Raw genomic sequence first — 18471 nt, 5'->3', positions numbered from 1 at the left:
TGCTCACAGTCAGCTATTGGATGGAACACAGGGCCCCCAATGGAGGAGCTAGAGAAAGTACCCAAGGAGCTGTAGAAGTCTGCAACCCTGTAGGTGCAACAACAATATGAACTAACCAGTACCTCCTGAGCTTGTGTCTCTAGCTGCATATGTAGCAGAAGATGGCCTAATCGGCCATCATTGGGAAGAGAGAACCCTTGGTCTTGCAAACACAGAAGTGGATGCTCACAGTCAGCTATTGGATGGAAAACAGGGCCCCCAATGGAGGAGCTAGAGAAAGTACCCAAGGATCTGTAGGATGCTGCAACCCTGTAGGTGAAACAACAATATGAACTAACCAGTACCCCCTGATCTTGTATCTCTAGCTGCAAATGTAGCAGAAGATGGCCTAATCAGCCATCATTGGGAAGAGAGGCCCCTTGGTCTTGCAAACTTTATATGACCCAGCACTTTTGAAGGCCAGGGCCAAATAGTGGGAGTGGGTGGGTAGGGGAGAAGGGGCTGGTGGTGGATATAGGGAACTTTCAGTATAGCATTTGAAATGTAAATAAAGAAAATAATAATAATAATAATAATAATAATAATAATAATAATAATAAGAATACAATGATTTTATGAGATTCTTAGACAAATGTATGGATCTAGAGGATATCATCCTGAGTGAGGTAACCCAATCACAAAAGAACACACATGATATGTACTCACTGATAAGTGGATATTATCCCAGAAGCTCAGAATACCCAAGATACAATTTGAAAAACATGAAACTCAAGAAGAAGAAAGACCAAAGTGTGGATACTTTGATCCTACTCAGAAGGGGGAACAAAATACCCATGGAAGGGGTTACAGAGACATAGTTCAGAGCAGATACTAAAGGAATGACCATCCAGAGACTGCCCCACCTGGGGAACCATCCCATAAACAACCACCAAACCCAGACACTATTGCAGATGCCAACAAGAACTTGCTGACAGGAGACTGATATAGCTGTCTCCAGAGAGGCTCTGCCAGTGCCTGACAAATACAGAAGTGGATGCTCACAGCTATCCATGGATGGAGCAGAGGGTCCCCAATGAAGGATCTAGAGAAAGTATCCAAGGAGCTGAAGGGGTTTACAGTCCCCTAGGAGGACCAACAATATGAACTAACCAGTACCCCCAGAGCTCCCTGGGACTAAACCATCAATCAAAGAAAACACATGGTGGGTCTCATGGCTCTAGCTGCATATGTAGGAGAGAATGGCCTAGTTGATCATCAATGGGAGGAGAGGCCCTTGGTCCTGTGAAGGTTCTTTGCTCCAGTATAGGGGAATGCCAGGGCCAGGAAGTTGGAGTGGGTGGGTAGGAGAGCCGAGTGTGGGGAGGGGTTAAGGATTTTCGGAGTGGAAACCAGGGAAGAGGATAACATTTGAAATGTAAATAAAGAAAATATCAAATTTTAAAAAAGAAAAAAAAATAAAGCTTCTTTAGAAGTTCAGAAAGAGGTGTTCAAGTCTTTGAAGTTAAGGAAAGCCCTGTAATTTACAGTGCTTGTTTATTTTTTGTCCCAGAAATACTTCCGAGTATTTAAACACCACATTGTGCCATTTTACTTCCTATGTGACAAATTGTCTGATAAAAATAATTTGAAAGAAGGCAGGTCTTAAACTGGACCACAGTTTCTGGGTGCAGTAGTTTTGCACTGTGCTTTATGGTGGGGAGTATGTGATAGACCAGGCTGCTCATCCTGTGGCTATCTGGTTGCCAGTGAAGAGTGAAGAAAATAGCAGAGACAACATGTTACCTTTAACAACATGTGCCCAGTGACCTTCTTCTCTCACTTAGACTCCACCTCCTAGTGTCTATCACCTAATAATGCCTTGCAATGATGAGTCCTTTAAGGGATTAATTCATTTGTCAGAAAGAGACTCCATAATCTAATCATGTCCCCAAAGTGTCTCTTCTGATCATTTCATTGGTCACCAATCATGAAGAGCATAAGCACGAGCCTTAAGGAACATGTAATAATTGTTAGAAATTGTTTTATTCTAATGCGACATAGCGATGGCAGCCTCTGTCCACTTAGTCTTTGCATTTTAGAAATATTTTTTAATATATACATAATAAGCTATTAAGGGATAATACTTTTACCAAAGATCAAATAAGAATTTCATACTTAGCGCTGACATTGTTTAGGCAATAACTGATTTTTAGGTTTATTTAAGATGAAACAACTATAGTCAACCTACAATTTTTCAACTTAATTACAGAAGTATTACAATATGTTATTTTTAATTTTGACATAGAGTTCTGCTATTATATAAATCAACTTTATGAGTAAAGGCAATGAGTTTCACAAACAGATGAAACACATTTCTTAAGTTCTCATTATGAATGCTGCCTAGAGCATTTTCTTCCTCTTTGCTCTATCCATTTACATTTTACAAATGTAAATTGTAGGTACTCATTTAACTTCAAGAACTGACATGTACTTTTCCACGGAGAAATTGTATCATTAACTATCCAGTTCGAAATCATACCATACCAGTCAAAACTCAACATGCTGTGAAGAGAGGACCATGGGACAGCTCATCAGTCATATGTCACAAATCCCCACAGCAGGAGCTGTAATGTCACAAGAAGATATTGTGTTCAGAAGCTGTGAGGAGAACTGGGCATATTTTTATGGCTGGCTGCGAAGGTTTTTACACTTGACTGTGATTTGATCTGAATAATGATCTACAAATCAATATTATACATGGTAATTAATTTCTGTATTTAATACCTTAACAACTCCTTTAAAGAGAAGACTTTATTCCTAGAAAGAACTGTACTGATGACAAATGAACACATGAAATATTTTCACAGTTACACATTCTGACTTTACCAAATGTCTCAAAGTTTAGATAGTATTTATTATGCTCTGTTTATTTATTTTGCTACATGTCTTTGAGTTCTATATGCAATCTATATTTGATTTTATATATTACAAATATTGTTTTACTGGAGTAAATTAAATATATTTAATAAGTGGCTATACCCTTTAGTTACATTTCCTTTACTATATTAATAAAATACACAACTCTTTGCATTATCTGCATAATTATAATTATATGTTCCAGAGCTATTCCATATGTCTTTTAAAAATTGTCTTGCTAAATACTAATCTAATGTGGTAATCAAAATTCATGAATAAGAAGCTGTAACATAAAGCAATAGGAGAAGAAAAAGTGATAGAAGAGAAGCCAACCTCCAATACAAATATGAAGATCTCAAAGTGAAATGGAGAATTATCACATTTCCCCTAATGTGGTATTAATATATTGGTGTGTGATAATGATTACTGAAAATAAGACTGTAAAGATTTATTAGGTTCTGGGATGCTCTGCCAAGAAACAGGTTATAAATTAAACTATGGCGTACTCCTTGGAGAAAAATGTTCTTGGCAACAGTTGGAACTCTTATTTCTCTCTTTATTTTTCATATGTTCATAGATGAACGTGAGATTCAAAGAAAAAAAACAAGTAAGAGTATTTCTGTTTTATTCTATATAGGTTTTTGAAAAATAATTTTCTATTTCTACTTTATGAGTATTAATACTGTCCTTCAACGCATGTGTGAGAACTATGTCATGCCTAGTGAAAAAAAGGGCATCAGATTCCCTGAAACTGGTACGGACGATTATGAACCTCCATATGAGTTCTGGAAAGTGACTGCCCATCATGTTTAAGAGTATCAAATGCTCTTAACGGCTTTCTCATCTATCTAGCCCCTCTAGGTAGTATGAAAATATTAAAAACATAAACTTGGAACCTTAATTGAAAATCCATTATGGAGTTAATTTATTTAAAATAGCAAATTGAATTATTTGGGTATACATACCACAAAACTTCCCCAATAAATGTATTCTACAAATAGGTTAGGTCCTGTATTTCTTTCCTGTAGCTGTTAATAATCTAAGATTACCATAAAATTTTTGTGTGTTAACAAATTGTTTAGATAAATACATAAAGAGTAAATATATGGTTATATTTTCAATATACCACTTTTCAGAAAGTGTTCCACTTGAGTATGAGTAACAAGTCTTACAATTTGTTTAATTTCTCTTATAAACTTTATTATGATTATTTTTATTTGGGTATGACAGGGCATGGTAAGGGTCAGAGAAACACCTGTGGTAATCTGTTCTCTAATTTTGACTTGTGGGTATGAGGGGACAGAAGCCAGGTTGTCAGGTTTAATGACTTACCCAATATGACATCTTGCCAGCCCAGGTTTTTACCTCTAATGCAATCACAAGGTCAGTGAAAAAAAAGAAACCTGGTTATCCAGGGGTGTGGTGAATCTGAAGGACAGGAGCAGCCAGCCTCATTTCCTACAATGGAAAGTTCTCCATTATATTGTTGGGCATGCCACACTCTGTCCAGCAGAGGTGGGGCAAAGACGACAAGTACGCCAAGGCAGGGTTCGAGCAGCTTCCGCTTCAGCTTTCTTTATTCTCCTTCAACTTCCTTTATTCTCCCCTATTATCCTGCAGCTTCTTTTATTCTCTCTCTCATTCTCCTTATTCTCTGCTTTATTCTGGGGGATCACCCAATTTATCCCCCTCCACCCTCTGCACTAGTCTCTCACCACTCTTCATCATCCAATCATCATTCAGAGTGCTTTGCACACAAGCTATGCACGAAGACAGGGTGGGTGTTGATAGGTCAGTGACTCAATATCATGCTGTATGACGCTATGCATCAGGCGGACAGTACATGATCATTCAGGTGTGCATGATCATTCAAGTGGTAAACAAGCAAGGATCACAGGGCTTGGCAATGAGTCAGGGCACCATCTTGGCTACTGCCCAGCCACACCCGCTTCCCACATCTCCCCCTTTATGTTAAATCGAAATGGCTCTGGGATCGCATTTGTCTTTATTAAATGGTTGGGGGTGGCTATAAAAAGAGGGGCGGTGAAGCACCTGTTTTAGGCCATAAGGCTTGCATCTGTGTAAGTGTGTGTGTGTGTGTGTGTGTGTGTGTGTGTGTGTGTATGTACATATATTGGGTATCACATCTTCATTTATTAAACTATCTTATTATATATGATCATAACATGTAAATAATATTTTTCAACCCAATTAGAAACAGGTATATAATCTAACAATTCATCAAAAGTTATATCAAAGATATATACCTGAAATTAACATCAGAGGTCATAGGTGGAATTGTTTATGCTTTGCATATTAGTGCATTACTTGACAACACCCATCATTTTAGGAAATTTGTTTATACAAGCACTATAATATAACCTACAATATAGTCTTGGCATGTGTATGCTACAAAAATATGTGCATGTGTGCATTTTATTTCTCCAAAGTCTCCATAGTTTGACTTTGTAGTGTCGTTTGTGAGCACTAGGTCCATTCTGCTAGGGCCCCAAGGGTTTGTTGGCAGTGATTACAATGTATCCTTAGCTGGGACCTCTATATCCTTGCTGGTGTCTATATGTAAGTTCTTGACCTGTAGTCAGGTTTATCTTTCAAATAAAATTTCTTCATACAGCAGACCTCAGAGCACCTGCTTGATCTATGTCTCGTTTGTTCCTAGCACTTACAGGATGGTAAATGAGCTTCACCCTAATGTATAAAGGTACTGTAACTACTGAGCACAGGAGGGCTGTTGGGTAGAGCATCATTTAACTTTACCTCTTTAAAGGTCTCCGCATGCACTCAATGTAGTAGCAGCTTGAACTTCACTGTATGAACATAGAGGTATAATGGGTACATAATTCAATCAACAGTGTAAGATAATTAGAAAAATTTCAAGTTGTTTGTGCAGGAAAATATTAGCTCTTTCAGCTTTGTGCTGTTGGGGCAAATTTCTGAAACAAACTTAATGCTTTACAGTTTTGTGTGTTTGTGTGTATAGAGGGAGCTGGAGGGGTAGCTTTTGGTTTTGTTTTCCTTGACATTTCTTGTCTTATTGGTTTTTAATTTTTTTATTTTTATTTTTGGTTTTCTTTTGGATGTTCGGTAGTTTGAGAGGGAGTGAAAGACGGGATGAGAGAACATGCAGTTGGGAGTGGAGAAAGGACAGAAGGATCTTGAAAGAGTTTGAGGGAGAGAAAAACATGACCTAAATATATTGTATGAATTATATAAAAATGTTTAAATTAAAAAATAAAATAAAATATATATGCATACACACACACACACACACACACACACACACACACACACACACACAATTTCCAAACTAATCAAAACATTAAAACAACTAAAAATTACTGGCTAACAATGAGACACAGGATGTTATCTGGTTTTCAGTATTTGTAAATTTATATGTGGATTTTTTTTACTTCAAATTGTAGTTAATGGCTAAAAAGTACTATTTATATATAAAATTGCAGACTCAGACACACACACACAGACACACACACACACACGCACACACACACACACACACACACACACACATGAATTTTTTTTCCTGTGTTTGGGAAAGGAACGATGAAGCTGATACTGCAGTTGTCAGCAGTGATGGGTGACTGGTTAGCTAAGGCAAAAATGAAGTAGAAGCATGGGAGGCCTGGAAGGACTGGGAAGGGAACAAACTAACATTGCCTGCAGATAATTTATGAGTATTGACAGAAGCTATAAAGTGTTTTCCAGGATATATTGTAGCATTAAGTGGTGGCCTTTGTGAGTGTCTGACTTGCTCCTCAATATTAGGTATTCACAATGCAACTGAACCATTTCCTCAGTCCCTTCAAAGCATCACCGCATGTCTCCAGTTGACTCTGACTCTGTGTAGCTCTTATTTCTGTTCCTCCTCCTGTTTTCTCCCCTGCTTTGTTGATTCTATGGATGGTTCCTTCAGGGTGAAAGCCAGAGTATGGGAGAGCTTTCAGGAACGCACTCTCCAGACAACATCCTCACTTCTCAAGTAGGAAGACTGTGTTTTCCAGCATATGTCTCTCCCTTTAGATGGTTTCCTAGTGAATACTGGCCAGTCTTTATGTCCCTGATAACAGACTCATTTGAGTACTGATGCCAGTCTTCCAGTGATGCTATCTTCCAGTTCTTCTAACTCGTGTATTTTGAGACATTTAGTGAGCTTTACATAAGGAAAAAGAGAACAACAGATCTCTATCCCATGGCAGGGAAATTCTCAGACAGGCCTCTTAATGGATTTCTCACTTAAGTGTGAGTGGTAGACAAATGATAGAATAGGGTTTGTTAGGTAGTCCTCTCTTTGTAACTCTTTCATAGATTTATTTTTCATGGCATAAAGGTTGTTGGATTTACACTAATAAGTTTGGATATCCAAGTCAGGTGAATGGACAAGATGGAAAGGAACAAATTTTAATAGCTCATTGGAAACTTGTTAGGCAAGCTTGATGATGACAGTGTTCTAAACTTTACTGAAATCTGAATCATGATAGTTCATCCACTTGCTCTCCATGACAATACCTTGTTACATACCCAGAGCCCAGATTTCTTTGAGCAAAGATCAAATTATGCATCACCTTTATAATGTTGTGTTTAAAAGTAAAATGTGCTACATATCAGTTTTTCTCTTTTATAGATGTAAAACCTAAAGGTTTCAGCTTTGTTTAAGGGAAGCACTCTTGTCATCTCCCAGCCTGATTTGCCCACATTTTTATACATACAAACCTGCATCACTATTTTTCCTATTAGAACAAGTAATGCCTAAGCCTGGAACGCACTGTTTCCTTCTTGCTATTTCTTAATGGAACATTTTGATGAGTCAAAATCATTTTAGTGAAGTGTTCATTATAGCTAAAAGTAAGAAAATGGGGTTTCTTGTTCCATTCAAGGACCTGCTGTACTTTTTATTGTGCTGAACTAAAATATGCTGACTTTTCAGCTGAATATATGTCTTTATAATTATATCCTGCACCAGCCACAGCTGCAAATTATATCCCAAGGACAGGTCAAATTCAATAAGAACACAATAATACCCTGCCCATTCAGAATTTTCAACTGGGCATGATGCTACATGCAGGCTATAATTCCAATTCTAAGGACACCAGGGCAGAATGAGTTAGAGGTTGAAGCTGTCCTAGTCACAGAAAAGAAATTAAAGGGAATACATTCTGCATTGAGTTAATATTAGTGCAATGTCAGGTGTCACAATTTGTAGCTGAATAAACTGAAAAGAAACAAAAGGAAAGCAGGGTAGGTTTTAGGTTTGATTTTTTTTTTTAATTATCTTTAATCTTTTTTTTTTTTCTATTCAGTCCAATCATTATCCCCCTCCAAGTCTGCCTTCTGACAGACAGTTCCTTATCCGATTCCTCTTCCCTACCCCAACTTATCCACTGAGCCTCCCCACTACCTGGGGCCTCAAGTCTCTCCAGGGTTAGGTGTGTCTTCTCTCACTGAGACCAGATGAGGAGTTCCTGTTGTATATATGTTGGGGGCCTCATATCAGCTGGTGTGTGCTGCCTCATTGGTGGTTTCATTTCTGAGAGATCTCACTGGTCCAGATCAGTTGAGACTGCGGGTCTTCCTATGGGATCGCCCTCCTCCTCAGCTTCTCCAGTCTTTCCCTAATACAACCACAGGATTCCCCCTAACTTCAGTCCATTGGTTGACTTTATCTAGAGAAAATAAAGCAATAGGATGGTTAAAAAAGAAGCTGCGGATGAGTTTTGTACAGAACATGAGCAATTAAGCCAATGGATGAACAGTGAATAAATATATAGATTGTGTGGGAGAAAGGAGGTGACACAGGCACAGTCTGACAGATTGGACAAAGGAGAAAGTGCAATAAGCTAAAGTTCATCCCGTTCACTTGACTATAACCTCTGAAGTGTTAGCAGCCCAAGTTAAAAGTTGACAGAAGCAGAGTGGCCAATAGCTATGCCTTGATTACATAGCACTAATATTTACAAAGGACTAGCTAGGTCTAACTTCCTAAATAGGCATTTCCATGGAGGAGTTATCCTGAAATGAAACCAATCAGAAGAGGAGACTAGGTAAGAGATCTCTCTCTCTCTCTCTCTCTCTCTCTCTCTCTCTCTCTCTCTCTCTCTCACACACACACACACACACACAAAAGTAGACAGAGAGAGAGAGAGAGAGAGAGAGAGAGAGAGAGAGAGAGAGAGAGAGAGAGAGAGAGAGAGGAGAGAGCAGAGAGCATGGGAGGGGAACAGGGGGAAGGAGAGAGAATCAACTGTGTGTATTGATTATATAGTTGCCCAATATAGATATAGAACAAATATGAAAATGCACAGTACTTATGGAAAAGGTGAGAGGTAAAATTTCTTTCAGAAAGATGTAAGGTAAGAATTCCTCTTAACTTCTCAGAAACCATCCATTGAAGAGTAGAGTAAAGTAATACTGAAACTTTGAAACTTTTTCCAAGGAAAACCAAGCATCAAATGACAAAATCTAGAATTGACACTATGGTGGAATAATCATTCAAATGCAATGAAAGTGAGGAAATTCCTTCCAGAAAATTGGGAAATTTGCTGAAATCTATTGTGTCTGTCCAAAAATTTTTAAAGGATTTAAAGAGAAAAGCATAAACTAATATAGATCACAAGATTATTCTGTATAAAAAATAACTAGGAAAAGAAATAATTTTAAAATGTTTTCTTTTCATTGGCTTAAATGTAGTAATATATTTCAAATAATAACTATTTATTTGGTTTTACACATATGTCTCTATGTATCAATGTATTTCCTCATATTGAAAACATTGGGTCTGGAGAAGGCTTAAAAAGAAAAGGTTCTGTACAATTTAGCCACCTCAGTTCAAAAACAAGAACCCACATAAAAGTATAAGGAAAAAAATTGATGACAAAAAATTTTCCTCTGAGTACTTCACTGGTGTCATGCCACCATTCATACACATGCCCATGTGCACATGGTCACACATGCATGTGGATGCACATATAAACACACACACAAACACACATAATAAATAAATACTTTTTAAAGAAAGAAAAATAGTGACAGCCATAACACAAGTGATGGAAGGAAAATTAGAATTTTGTTAGCAGATCCAATGAAACATGAAAGGATTATTTTAAAAGTGAATGGGAATAGTTCTAAATACATATGTATTTTAAACTGTAAGGCAGCATATTTAGAAGAAATAAAACTTTTTTTAAAATGAGAAAATGGAGTCATGTAAATTGTTCAAAGAGTAGAAGAAAAGGAAAAAATAAAAACATAGGCATGAACAATAGAAGCCTCGAATGAGCAAAATATATATAAATCACAATGTAGCAACAACACTTTTAATGTTGATAATATAATGCACCAATTAATCTTACTGTCAGTATGGATTAAAAGCTAGCCTCATAAAGTATTTGAAAGAAATCCATGTGGGATTGGATTCTTTTAGTTGGAAGGTTTTCATTGCTGTTTTAAAGTTTTTCATGTTTTGGGTTTGCTTAAGTTGATGATCTGTACTTGGATAGTTTATATGGTGTAATGCATCTTGGGTAATAATGTTCACTCTTAGAACCATGACCTGTCTAACAAAAGTCACAGTACCTAACATGGGAAAGCCCAAAGAGTTTCATGTCAGGGCCATCCTGGAGAATCCCCAAACAATGTAGGCTATTGCTGATACCCTTAGCTGCTTCCAGAGTCTGAAGAACACATGCTTCAGAGACCAGACTTGTAGAGATTAAGCTGAACCTGACCTGAGGCCGTCTCTCTGGTGACTGACTACCTTTCAATCATAACACTTTGTTGAAATTATTAGTAATTTGTACAAGTTTTCTAGTCAAATGTTGGGAACATTGGGTATAAGGTAATACAATTTTCAACTGAAAATAATTTGACCTATTATTTTCCCAATATTATCCCTTCTCTTGCCTTAATGCTCAAGATAATGCTTCAATCACATGGATGAGCAGTAGGGCAGTTCTCTCCCATTCCTGATTTTAATGGGGCTTATTAATGGTTTTATTTATTTAGCATGATATTGGCCATGGGTTTGTCATACATAACCTTTATTATGTTGGAATATATATCCAACAGTCCTACTTGTTTTAGGGATTTTATTAAGAACGCATATTGCATCTTATCAAAGACATTTTCTTTCTTTTTTTTTCCTTCCATTGAGGAAGGAAATATGATTCTTGTGGGGTTTTTTTGTCCATGTATTTGGTTTATTACATTTATTTCTTATGTATATTTAAAAATAAAAATGAAACAATGAAAAAAGTATAATTGTTTTATTCTCATGTTTCATCATAGAATTTCTTCAAGCAGATGGAGACCAAAACAGTAAACCACAAGTAGTCAAAATGCAGAGAAATCCTAACCATATGGTTCTCAACCACATGAAAGAAAGTGCAAAGACATGTGTGTCCACACTCAAGTTGATGTAGCCATTGTATCAATGCCTTTGATGGATATTTTAAGTTTCTTATTCCAATTTAACCAAAGTAACACTTTAACATCCCTACCTGCTCACAGATCTTTGTATCTAACTTTGATACATTTGCTAATTTATAGTGAAAATAAACCATGCTGTTAGAAGTTTCTGTTGATTGGTCTGAACAGCATGTTCTTTCACATCAGGTCTCATACACTGATGACTGTCAGTTCATATCCAGGCTTGTCTACCAAGAGACTGTAAAATAATTTGAAATTCCATATTATTGAAACTAAAGCAAATTGAGCTGGTGGTATACATTTTGTTCTTGTTTTGTTTCACTTAGCACAGTTTCCTGGAGAGATTAAACAGTGAAGGCATACACAGAATGAAGAAATGATCAGTAATTCATTTGGCATTGTACACCAAGTCTATCGTATAGACTCATGCATCCCTCTATATGAACGATTAAGGTTTAGTGAAGTGTGTTAACCGATTGATTACACCCACAGCTCCCCATCTGCTCATCAGTTATTACCTTTGGTCTTCCATCAGCACATTCATCAGTAGCACAGATGAACTCCAGGATTCTCTTTTTGTCCTTTTTCAGTTCAAATCTGTGAAAATTAAAAATAGTTTACATTAAAAAATATGTCTCAGTTCCTATTGATTTCCTAGCTACCTGGCATTTCCTCTCTCTCTCTCTCTCTCTCTCTCTCTCTCTCTCTCTCTCTCTCTCCTCTCTCTCTCTTGACTGCTCTCTTCCCCTTTCCTTCTTCTTTCCTTTCTTCCCTCCATCACCACCTTCTTCTTCCCTTTAACCTTCTTTAATTTTTATTCATGAAGAAGCATTTTTATATATTTTAATATGCCTCATTTGCATTCATGGATGGATACTACATGAGCCTTACTATTTATCTATACCCTATCCCTTACTTTCTCATGTCTGAGAAAAGCGAAAGTATAAACTATACAAAGTTACCTTTGAAATGGTGACAGTCTATTGATTTAACCATTGACATTTTATGGTGATATCTATTAATAACTGGGTGAATCTTTATATTTATTTCTGAGTACTAATTTTTATGTTCTACTCTTTTACAACCTAGACTATCTTCATGCATTCCTTATTTCTCATGGAAGAATTCTTTAGCAGAGGGAAAATTGAAGTTTGTGTGCAGTTATTAGATAACTTTAGGTTGACTGCATGTGGAATGAAATTAACTAATTTTTTTTAAAGATGTAATTTATCAAGCTCTAAGTGGAATTCCTTGGACTGAGAATGAATATGAATAATGGTTCTTTGGCATGGACATCAAATGCCTAAACTTATCGTCTAGTCCCAGCCACAAGCAACTTCAATTTCCAGAGAATAATTTTAGTATTCCCTGGAATACTAAAATTAATACTATGGTAACCAAAATTCTGTAGATTGTACTTTTCCATAAATAGCAAGGTAAAATATGACTTTTCCAACCAGGGGAACCTAAGGAATAAGTAATTTCATTGACTAAGATCTGACCTTCTTTTTAATAATTATTCCCTAGTCCCAACAACATTTTCTTTCAGAACCTATGCCTTGCATTCCCTTACTTGGTATCTCATTTAAGTTTGCAGAGAAGTGATGGCTCTTATTTCTTACCTACAGGAAAATTCCAAATCAGAATTATTTTAGGAAGAATGAGTGGAAAGGTAAGAATCTGGAGAAGTTGAAAGAACAGCAAATTGTGAGTCAAATAGTATACATATATTCTATTCTGAAAAAAAGAAGGAGAGGGAGGGCACAAGAAATTAGCAATTAAATTCCAGAACAGTGTTGTTAAAAGAAATGACAGCCAAAGGAAGGACTAGAAGTCAAGCATAGCTGTTCTAGCTGTAGGACTTCGTGGTGCAAGAGAAAGACTGACTGCTTAAGAAGGAAAGCAGTGGTAGACTGGTGAAAACACTGGAACGGACCCACCATCAAAACAAGCCTCTCTCAAGCCACGAAACATGTTCTAGACTTGCCTGATTTTCCTTCACAGAACTGTTTGCTGGTGAAGCAGAATGCCATTGATTCATTTCTTGTAACTTAAAAGTAGATGCTAGGGGTCACAAAGAGAACAGAGACATGCTAGAGTGAGAAAGGGGAGAGGGAGTGTGAGAGGGAGGAGGAGACAGGGAGAGAATATGTTGTTTGAAACTGAGCTACTTAAGGAATCTAGAGACAATCTTTAGCTAGTATCTGAATTCAATCTCCTGCAGCCCTAGGGTGACAGAGAGAGTCCTGGGGAGAGCAGCTGTGCAGAGCAGCAATACCAGTCAGTTAGGAGCTAAAACTTATGAGGACAGGAGGCTTGTTTCAAGAAGTGGCATTCTGATGGAAATTACCTCTGCATTAGGTTGTGGGAGAAGAATTTAATCTTATCAACTAACTAGAACCCTGGCATTTGATGGTTGGGTCAACGTCTGGAAAGGTCCGTCTGAAATCCATGTAACTGTAGACCCTGACAATTCTGTGTCTACCTGATATGTATGGATGCATTTTCCAACAGTGTACATCTTTTTGTTCTTCCTCACATTCTTAGAAAAGTAAGAGATGCTCCTTAGATGAACATTAACCACTGCAGGGAAGACGAGCAGAGAGTCTGAGAAATAAGACAAGCTGACCAGTACATAGGATGCTATGCCAAATGCACTCAATGAAAGAAATTCACTAAACTAAAAATAACTATGGCTAGAAGTGAACATATGGACCATATAAGCTCAATATGAGGGTAACCTCCAGAAAGAAAGAGTGACTAACTCTTCTACAAGCTCCTCTGTTCACCAATGTTTGAAGAGTTGGGTGGAGGTTGCTGCAACAATTCATCTTTTCTTCTGTGTTGCGTCCACACCACATTCTCTTTGTTTTATATTTTATTATACCTTCATATTATTTTTACTTTGTAGTATTTTAAACAAATTACATTTCTTAACTTTATACATTTGTTTAATTTTTAGCATTTTTGAAATTAATGGATGATTCCTCCTCTTTGTTATTTTTCTCCATGATTTATCCTCTGTTCAACATTTAAGTACATTTTAATCTTATTTTCATTTTATTATTCCATTTTATATCTTTTTTTTACACATATCTCTTTTAAAGTTTTCCTCTTTATTATAATTCCTTTGGCTTCTTCTCTAGAATCCCTTTTGTGTGGCTTCTTTGTTTTCTGCTTTATAAAATTCTTATCCGCTGCTCTTCCTCTAATTATTTCTCTAAGTAATCAATGTTACTTCTCAGCTTATACTCTTATCCTGTCCCATTGCTTTACTCCATTATTTTACTTTTTCAAATTTTTTACACATTTCAATTTCATAGAACATTCTATATTAATTATGCTAGCTTCTTCTTATGGGCAACAATATACTAATATACTAATATTGTTTAATAGATTGTATGGAAAGTGCTAAAATTTTGATAGAATGTTTCAGTTGTACCCGCATTTCTTTCGATACTCTTTCTTCCTACAGAGAGACATTGTGATTAAGTCTTCCAAAAAAACCTCAAATGAAGTCGGAAGAGACACCCAAACCAACAGACACACAAACAAAATCACAGAAACAGGAATGAAAGAAAAGATGATGCAATATTGTTCCTCTAAAGAACTGTATGTTTTCAATTACTAATAACAAAATATTAAAATAAGTAGTCTATATAAAGATTTCAAAATTTTACTATTAAAAACCCTAATGATCTGATAGAGTTTGCAACCAAGCAGAGTTTTTCAACCTTGGAGAGAGAGATCTGGAACAAAGAAGGGAAAAAAAAATCATCAAATTGGAAGAGAAAAGCAGGCAATGAATGAAAGTGAAAATGTCAGCCACATGGAAGAAGCATTCAGTAAGAACAATTATGATTTTTAACAAAACATTAATTCAAGACAAGTAGAATATATGGAAATAAAAGTTTACAGACCTGAATAAAGCTAGGCTATAATACATCATAATCAGTAGGCCTGACCTTCAGAAGAAAGGATCACAAAAACTGAAAACTGTTTGCATGTCCTAAAACACAGACTGGTCATTGAGACCTGGAACCTGACAAGGTAGTGGTACAGATGAGTGGAGCAAGTCCTTTAACTGAAGCCATCTGGTAACCTGTGGTGTTAGATGTTCTAGCTGTCTCTGGCTGGAGCTTGTTCCTCCTGTGATTCTGTTAGCCTCTGTCAGCACTCCTGGGAGTCCAACTCTGTCCTGAGTCCCAGTGGTCAGAGCACTCTCTGCAGGCAAGCTTTCCTCTGACAAGGAAGGTGCACAGAGGTCTTATGCTCAGCTCTGCCTCCTGGCTGAAGATGAAGGCCTGTAGGGACCCTGCCCAGGAAGCTCTGTTGTTTCCTTAGAGGACTGATCTCTGAGAGACCCAGGATACAAGACAGAGATATCACCTGAGTCCTGCAGTCAGGTTTTGTTTTGTTTTGTTTTGTTTTTTAATGTGTTCTTAAATTCAGTTGGTGTCTTAGTCAGGGTTTCTATTCCGGGACAAAACATCATGACCAAGAAGCAAGTTGGGGAGGAAAGGGTTTATTCAGCTTACATTTCCATACTACTGTTGATCACCAAAGGATGCAGGACTGGAACTCAAGCAGGTCAGGAAGCAGGAGCTGATGCAGAGGCCATGGAGGGATGTTNCTTACTGGCTTGCTTCNCCTGGCTTGCTCAGCCTGCTCTCTTATAGAACCCAAGACTACCAGCCCAGAGATGGCCCCACCCACAAGGGGCCCCTCCCCCTTGATCACTAATTGAGAAAATGCCTTACAGCTGGATCTCGTGGAGGCATTTCCCCAACTGAAGCTCCTTTCTCTGTGATAACTCCAGCTGTGTCAAGTTGACACAAAACTAGCCAGTACAGTTGGCAAGTATTTTATTGAGTACTTTTTCATTACTTTTCAATTTTCCAATTTTGTGAGTACAGGTTTTGGAAGTAAGGCCTCAGGATTCTTTTAATTTCCTTGATGTTTATTGTTTATGTCCCTTTTCATTTCTGATTTTGTTAATTTGGATATTGTGTCTCTGACTTTTGGCTAGTTGGCTAAGGGTTACCTATCTTGTTAATTTTCTCAAAGAACCAACTCTTGGTTTCATTAGGTCTTAGTTTTGTTCTTTGTTTCTAATTTATTGATTTCAACTCTGATTTTGTTTGTTTTCTTTCATTTACTCCTCTTGGGTATGTTGGTTTCCTATTGTTCTACAGCTTTCAAGTATACTGCTAAATGGCTAGTAGTGTTTCTCACTAATTTCTTTATGAAGGTACTTATTGCTATTAACACTCCTCTTAGCACTGCTTTTACTCTGTCACATACTTTTGGTTATGATGTGCAATCATTTTCATTGAATTATAGTGTTCGGATAAAATAATCTAAAGATATCTTTTAGGTTATTTGATTAATAATGTTTGTTAATTTCATTATCTCTCTGCTTAATTTTTGTCTGGATCTCCTGTCCATTGGTGAGAGTCAGGTATTGAAGTCTTTCCTACTAATGCATGATTTAAGCTTTAGAAATATTTCTTTTACAAATGTTGGTGCTCATGTATATGTAGCAGAGATAATCAGAATTAAGACATCATTGTGATAGAATTTTTGGAGAGTATGAAGTGTGCTTATCACCTTTTTAAATCAATTTTGGTTGAAAGTATATTTTATTAGATATTATAACAGCTATTCCAGCTTTCTTGTTAGTCCTGCTTTCTTGGAAAATCTTTTCTATCCCTTTTCTCAGAAGTAAAATATTTCTTTGATGATAAATTATGTTTCTTATATGCAGCAGAATGACAGATCCTGTTTTTGCATCCATTCTGTTAGTCTGTGTCTTTTTATTGGGGTAAATGAGTCCACTGATGTTGAGAGATATTAATGACCAATTATTGTTAATTATTGTTATTTTGAGGGTGATGGTTTAGGTATGTGAGTGTGTTTTTATGTGTGTGTGTGTGTGTGTGTGTGTGTGTGTGTATTTGTCTTCTTTTGTAATTTCTGGTGTGTACATATTTATTTCATGTGTTTTCTCAGATATAAATAACCTCCTTATGTTGGGTGTTTCCTTCTAGTATCTTCTTTGTGCAATATTTGTGCATAGACACTAAATTTTGTTTTATCATGGAATATTGTGTTTTCTATATATATGGTTATTGAAAGTTTTTCTGGGTATAGTAGTATGGGCAGGCATCCGTGGTTTCTTAGAGACTGCAAGATACTTAGCCAGGTTCTTTGGGTTAGTCTCTGTTGAGAAGTAGGTATAATTTTCTGATAGGTATGCCTTTATATGTTACTTGGATATTTTCCCTTGTAGCTCTTAATATTCTTTTGTTGTTGTTGTTCTTTAGATATAGTGATTTGATTATTATGTGGATATAGGATTTTCTTTTCTTGTTGAATCTGTTTGGTGTTCTGTAAATTTCATATATGTTGTAGGCATTTTTTACTTTAGGTTAGGGAAATTTTCTTCTATAATTTTGTTGAAATATTTTCTGGAATTTTGAGCTGGGAATCTTCTCCTTCTTCTACTCTATTATTCTTAGTTTCAGTCTTTTCTTAGTGTCCCAGATTTCCTGAATGTTTTATACCAGAAATTTTCTAGATTTAACATTGTCTTTCATTGATGATTTCTTCTATTATATATTGTTTGCCTAGGATTCTTCCTCCCATCTCTTGTATTTAGTTGGTGATGCTTGGTCTGTAGATCCAATTCTCTTACCTAGGTTTTCCATCTCCAGGATTCCCACAGTTTGTGTTTTCCTTATTGCTTCTATTTCTATTTTCAGTTCTTACGTAGTTTTATTTTCCTTCACCTCTATTATTGTATTTTTCTGTATTTCATTAAGGGAGTTATTCATATTCTCTTTAAAGGCCTCTATGATCTTTATAAGACTAGGTTTATGCCATTTTCTCGTGCTTCAACAGTGTTAGGATATGCAGGGCTTGCTGTTGTAGGATCGTCTGACTTCACTGTTGCTGTATTGGCCAAGTGTTAAATTGTGTTTTTATGCTATTCTTTAGCCATTTGGGTTTTACTGTTATCAGTTTAAATGCTGATTTGAGTTTATCTCTGTTAGATGCATGTTTTTGGATATGTTACCCTTGATTTCTGTTTCTCCTTATCTGAGTGGCCTGGAG

This window comes from Mus pahari, chromosome 4 (genome assembly GCF_900095145.1).
Source record: "Mus pahari chromosome 4, PAHARI_EIJ_v1.1, whole genome shotgun sequence".
Classification (NCBI taxonomy): Eukaryota; Metazoa; Chordata; class Mammalia; order Rodentia; family Muridae; genus Mus; species Mus pahari.
This window is presented reverse-complemented; position numbering follows the sequence as displayed.